Source organism: Pararge aegeria, chromosome 4, assembly GCF_905163445.1.
Source record: "Pararge aegeria chromosome 4, ilParAegt1.1, whole genome shotgun sequence".
Lineage (NCBI taxonomy): Eukaryota > Metazoa > Arthropoda > Insecta > Lepidoptera > Nymphalidae > Pararge > Pararge aegeria.
In genome coordinates, this window is record NC_053183.1 from 13,181,521 (window position 1) to 13,187,343 (window position 5,823).

Sequence of the window (5,823 nt, forward strand, 5' to 3'; positions counted from 1 at the left end):
TTTTTTTATCTTTATTTTTTATTAAAAAAATATTATTATTATAATCCCTTTCTCTTTTATATAAATATATATATAAAAGAGAAAGGGTGTGGGTTTGTTCCGTATAGGCTCCGAAACGGCTGGACCAATTTCAATGAAACTTTCAGGGTATCTCCGGATTGACGTGGCGAGTAATCCTGTAAAGTTTGGTGACGATCGGAACACTCATATTTTTGAACTGTCAAACTGTCAAATACAGCTTTTATTTACTATGATTCTATTGGGTTGGGTGTACATAGGTGTAGATAATGATCTTCACCCGCTCGAGAAGAGAATAGAAGAGAATGAATACGGAGAGAAATAAATGATTTAATATATTATGAGACTTAAATTAAAAATTTAATTATGTAAGTTTATTTTTTAAATAAAATAAAGTAAAATCTAGTCCGGCGAAGCGGGCTGGGTACGCTAGTATTGTATATACATGACTTAACTTAATGATTTAAATTTTCAGCGATTTTCAGGTACTTGGTCCATGAATGATTTCATAAATAATTATTATTTGGTAGGAAGATCTTTATCTGCTGTAATAATAGTTGATGCCAAATAAATACCACCCTCGGCAGGTAAGATGGTGGTCAACGCAAAATGATTGGTCTAGTTTGCTATTTGACACCAGCCTATGCAATTTATCCAGTCTAAACTATTTGAAATAGTTATAAGTGCCAACGTTTATCGGTCATCAAGTTGTACGGCAAACAGTTCACGGTTTATCGGAGGCTTATGGAAGTACACTCCTACCAAGGTAGGTTTATGGGCAAATAGGCATCACAAAACATCCATCGTTTCTACAGGTATGGAGTGTAGAAAGTAAAAAAAAAAATCAATTGCTGGTCGGACTTGACCGGTTTTTATTCCATGGCGTAGGCACTGGACCGTGAGGTCTATTGTCATTCAATCGGCCCCATTGTGCCCTTTGTCGGACCCTGCCCCACCATGTTATTCGACATGGGATAGTGGATGTTAATAAGATTGTCTTTTTTCCGCTAAATAATATAAACAGGTATGCGCATACCTACCTAACTATTTTGAGTATTTTACCATATTGGTCCACACTCAAAAATCATAACACTTAACAGCTAGCTATAAAAATACTCACAGTTACGGAATTTTCTTAGTTCTATTATTTACTAAGTTACCTTTTTTTCCAACCACTTCTTTGTCCGCGTTTGTATCGCTTCTTTTAAATCCCATGGGAAACTTTATTATCTTGGACTAAAAAGCATCCCGTCTGGATGCCAAAGCAAGCTTTGTCGAATTCAGTAGTTTAAGCGTGAAAGTCACAGACAAACAAAGTTACTTCCGAATTATTATTATTGGTTTTATCAGTATTATTAGAATTATGGATTCGATTTGACCCATTTGCTAATATTCTGTCAGTAGTCAAATGTAATTGATTGCTCCAACTAAAACTACAATCCTGTTGTGTGTATTAAAAGAGCCATATTTATAAGGAGAGCACTGTCGCCAAAAACACAGGTTTATACCTAGCTTAGGGACAGTTGGGTTCTTTAATCCATGTACATTTTAAGAATAATATAAGTTATACCTACAGATGTAATGTAACTTGTACCAATGTTTTAGTGAACAATAAACAATTATTATTATATTATAATTATTATATAGGTACACATCCAGGTATATTATAATCCAAGTATTTTATGTGTTTTAGCTACAATAATAAATATTTGTAAGAGACAAGACAAAAATAACGAATGCATCGTCCAGTAGGAAACGAAGTACCTACTTAAGTTTGTAGTTAATCAGTATTTAATTTGTTTTCCTGAAATTTATTCTGTAGAATACCAGAAATACTACCTACCTACCTACTCTCCTGAAATACGAGTGCGGTTAAACTTCGGTGACATCGCAATGAATATAACGTCTAGAACAGACTCCGCTTTATGTTAAATGAGTGTACATAGACGATATTATTTTGTAAAATTACTCAATCCACTCACCAAAGCATATATTGAACGTAGAAAGAATGGGGTTAATAAAACTACCATTATATAGCTGAAATTCAAAAGGACCAAGTTGATGACTTATAAACCATAAAAACCTGACAAGTAAAACTCAACCTCAATCTTACCAAACAAAGAATATCGGTACACATAATATGACAGAATAGTTGTGCTACGTAACGGTACGTACTAGGTATAAATAATTTTGGAGGTAGTTTTAAACATTTTCATTAATATCTTCAAAATGATAATATTTTTGTGCTGCCGTTATACCTACTTTAAACAATAATTAAGTAATAAGTAAGTAACTGGCCTATCTTATCAAGTACCTATTCATTAAAGATAAGATGAAGTCATCTGTTACACCTTAACAAAGCGCAACTAAGTAACTCAATAAATAAGTAACTCATGTTATGAAACAATAGTTAACATTTCAGTTAAACCGTAAACTTTTTTGTAAAAATACTCACCACCAGTGAAGGTGCAACAGGATTTGCCACTCGCATGCACTCAATGCTTTCACAAATTTTAGAGACACAAAATAACTACTTCAAATTAAACTGAAGTACTCGAAACATAAACAAAAATAAACAATACCCTTAATTAAAATTAAATAGAGACGAATTTTATGAAACGAAATAAAAATATATTGACGATGTTATGCGTAAAGTTAGTGACGTTCGGCTTAAACAGCCGGGACTCCGTACGCGAGGCGGTCGGCCGCTGTCCGTGCCGACGCGAGACTGTATGATGTATCTCGAAATTCCCGACTCTCGCGAGCTTTCGTGCTGAGGAGGCACCCATCCCGCTCGCTCGACCGGTCACCTGCCTGGTAAAAAAATAGGATCCTGATATTTCGCCGAAATAAGAACCAAACCAAACAGCACTTTATACTCGTACATACACAGGTACGCGGGATGAATCGTTTACACAGCCGCATTGACATCCGAATGGGTAGCTTAAGATGATCCAGTTTGCTTTAAAACATAGTTTTTAAAGACTCTCTCACGCATCACATAAAATACAAAGTACAAACCGTTCGCACGCCACAAGCTGTAATTTGGATACATTATCTATCATTCAACATCTCGGAAATTACTGCGGTGGGAGCGATGCGGTCTATAGATTTCGCCTTCGCTGAGGGAAGAAACTATTTAGCTCCACGTAAGAAAATGACGCATTGTTGTTAACAAACAAAATAAACAACGGGTGCATTTTAGCAGTCCATCTGTAATTACCGATACAAACCAACTCATCGTTACAAAGCACATATTCGATTCAATTTACCCGTTGTTTCCATGGTTTATCTCGGCGTACGTCCTACGTCAATATTTATGGATACAAAGTAAAGAAACTCTTCAGTTTGTTTACAATTCGTTTAGTGATGTTAAGGCAACTTTTCACTGTTTAGCTACTATTGGATGATCCCGTGGCATTTGGAAAAATATAGTCAGTTTGGAATCTCGGTGCAAACACTAAAATTCCCTTATAACTCTGAAGTCAGTTCCCAATTTACCTGATAGCTTCGAAGTCTACAGATATAATTAACAGTCAAATTTATCACACATCATATGAGTTGCATCATATTGCTTATTGTCTAATGTCTTTGTATATTCGAAATACAATACGGATCTAAAACGCGTTTGCTTGCTAGTTAGTATAGCCTGGTAAAAAAGCTCAGAGTAGCTCAGCGACAAGGGTGAAAATGGGCGGACACTGGGCTCAAATCACAGGGCAGCATTGGGGTCCTAAGGTACTGCAATAGAAGACTATTGCAGAACCTTAGGACCCCGACGTTTGTAGACAGCAGCGCAGCGTTTGTAGACTCAAGTTACCTATGCAGGCAGGAATCGCCTGCAGATCTGCGATAGAAATGTCTATCGGGACAGTAGAAGTTTATCGACGATTCCAAAAATACCGTCTCGACATACTCCACAACTATGGCTACATCAAATCCACTATATTTTTGAAAAAGAATCCAAATCAAATCTTACAATTCATATATTAAATAATTAGCATAACAACATGTTTTCTGGCTTATAATGCAAATATTTCGGTGCTTATAATTTTTTTTCTTGAGTAATGAAATTAAAAAAAATTAGTAACATTTCCGTTTTAGAGTTAAAAGTTAAAATTCCAAAGAATTTATAAACGAGCCAAATATTTAGTAAAGTTCATCATAGAATACGTCGACGAAAATCCAAATACATATAATATGGCAAAACTGGGTCAGATGCACGCGAATTTCGTACAAATCCGTACATTAACCAGCGTTGGCCTAATTTTACGACGATGAGATTGGATTGAAATGAGAATATCTGATGGTTTGAAACCTTTTTCCGTACCTACTAGCCTCTACCCTTTATTTTTTCGAGAGGTTTAATTTAATTAATTATTTTGTAACTCATTACTTTGTATGATGTGTTTTATATAAATAGATTTATTTGACAGGCTTAATGGTTTTTTATAACCCAAAGCTTAGAATTCATAAAATGAAAACCAAATATTTGGTCTTGCTCTCTTGCATGAGCGTAAGGAGAGTTAAGGACCATGTAGTTTAATCTCCGCATGAAAATTCCTTAAAATCTTACTCCAATTCATAAATAAAGGAGTTATATAGAGCAAACAGGATGTTCAAAGGCAGGTGGACTCGAAAGCTTCGGGTGGTCCACGCAACTCTTAATGCTTTTGCTTTCACTCGGCAGTGTACAAACCGAGGCCTTATTTATAGTCGAGGGCATCGCTTGGCATTTCCACCAGCTTAAATAGCGTGTTGCTTGTTAGTTTAATCAACTGCGGACTAATCGAATAATGGCAGGAGAAGATTTTAGCTGAATATCGCTTTAGGCAAGTCACGATTGGCCTCCGATATTGGTTTGTTGTTGAATTGGGTAAATGGTGTTTTAAATGGTGTAATATAAATAATGGTGTATAATTTATATTATATAAATATTTACACCGATACAAGACTATATTTTAGTTTAGTAGGAAGAGGGCTATTAGAACACCCGTCATAAAAAGTATCATTACAACTCGCTATCACACTATCACTACAAAATATTTTTCAGGTTTCGTTGTAAACGGGAACCTAAAGAATTACATTTTTAACTAAGTATAACTATTGTAATGACTTGTAATCGCATTTGCACGTTGTGTGTACCGGTAAACGTGTCTAAGAATGAATATTTGTATATAATATAGGACTATCCATTTGCTGTTGCATACTAATCCGTGACCGCATTTACCCTTAAATGTAAACAACGCTAATGTTATGGTTGTCAGTGCATATTTTTTTATGACAACCTTTTACATTATTTTCTATAAAAGTATTGATCTACGTTTAGGAACAGAAGGTTTTCAATGACCCGACTGACTGACGCGACTGACTGACCGACTGACTGATCCGACTGTCTGACGCGACTAAGTGACGCGAATGAATGACCTAACCCGACTGACTGAAAAAAGGTTCGAGAATTGAATAAGTATTAAAGAATGTAGACTGCGCCTATTCCAGGATAATTTCATTATTTTTCTCCAACACATCAGTTCTTCGTCTCACTTTCTCGCGTTCACGGGCCATGGTCACGGAACTGTTAAACCAGTTCCCGTTTTCGGAATTATCTGTAATGGAAATATTGTATTGTATTATTAAATCATGCTACCTAACATTTGGTCTGATGATGGAGTGGTATAATCTAAAATAACTATAAAGGTACCTTCAACAGAGTTTAAAATAATATTTAAAAAGATTTTTTCTGTCAATGTCAATTTGATGTTCGAATCTTTGTAAACAATGCAAAATGTTATATAGGTATTTATT

At 35.2% G+C, this 5,823-nt stretch overlaps 1 protein-coding gene across 3 annotated transcripts in view; it reads right to left on the minus strand.

The window, feature by feature from the left end:
• Positions 1 to 2,733, minus strand: part of LOC120637598 (extracellular sulfatase SULF-1 homolog) — a 119,832-nt gene extending 117,099 nt beyond the window's left edge. For all 3 annotated transcript variants that reach the window (XM_039909459.1, XM_039909458.1, XM_039909457.1), the window contains exon 1: positions 2,474 to 2,733. The gene's annotated coding sequence lies outside the window, so the exon portion shown is untranslated. The remainder of the gene's footprint in view (positions 1 to 2,473) is intronic.
• Between the last annotated feature and the right edge of the window lie 3,090 nt (positions 2,734 to 5,823).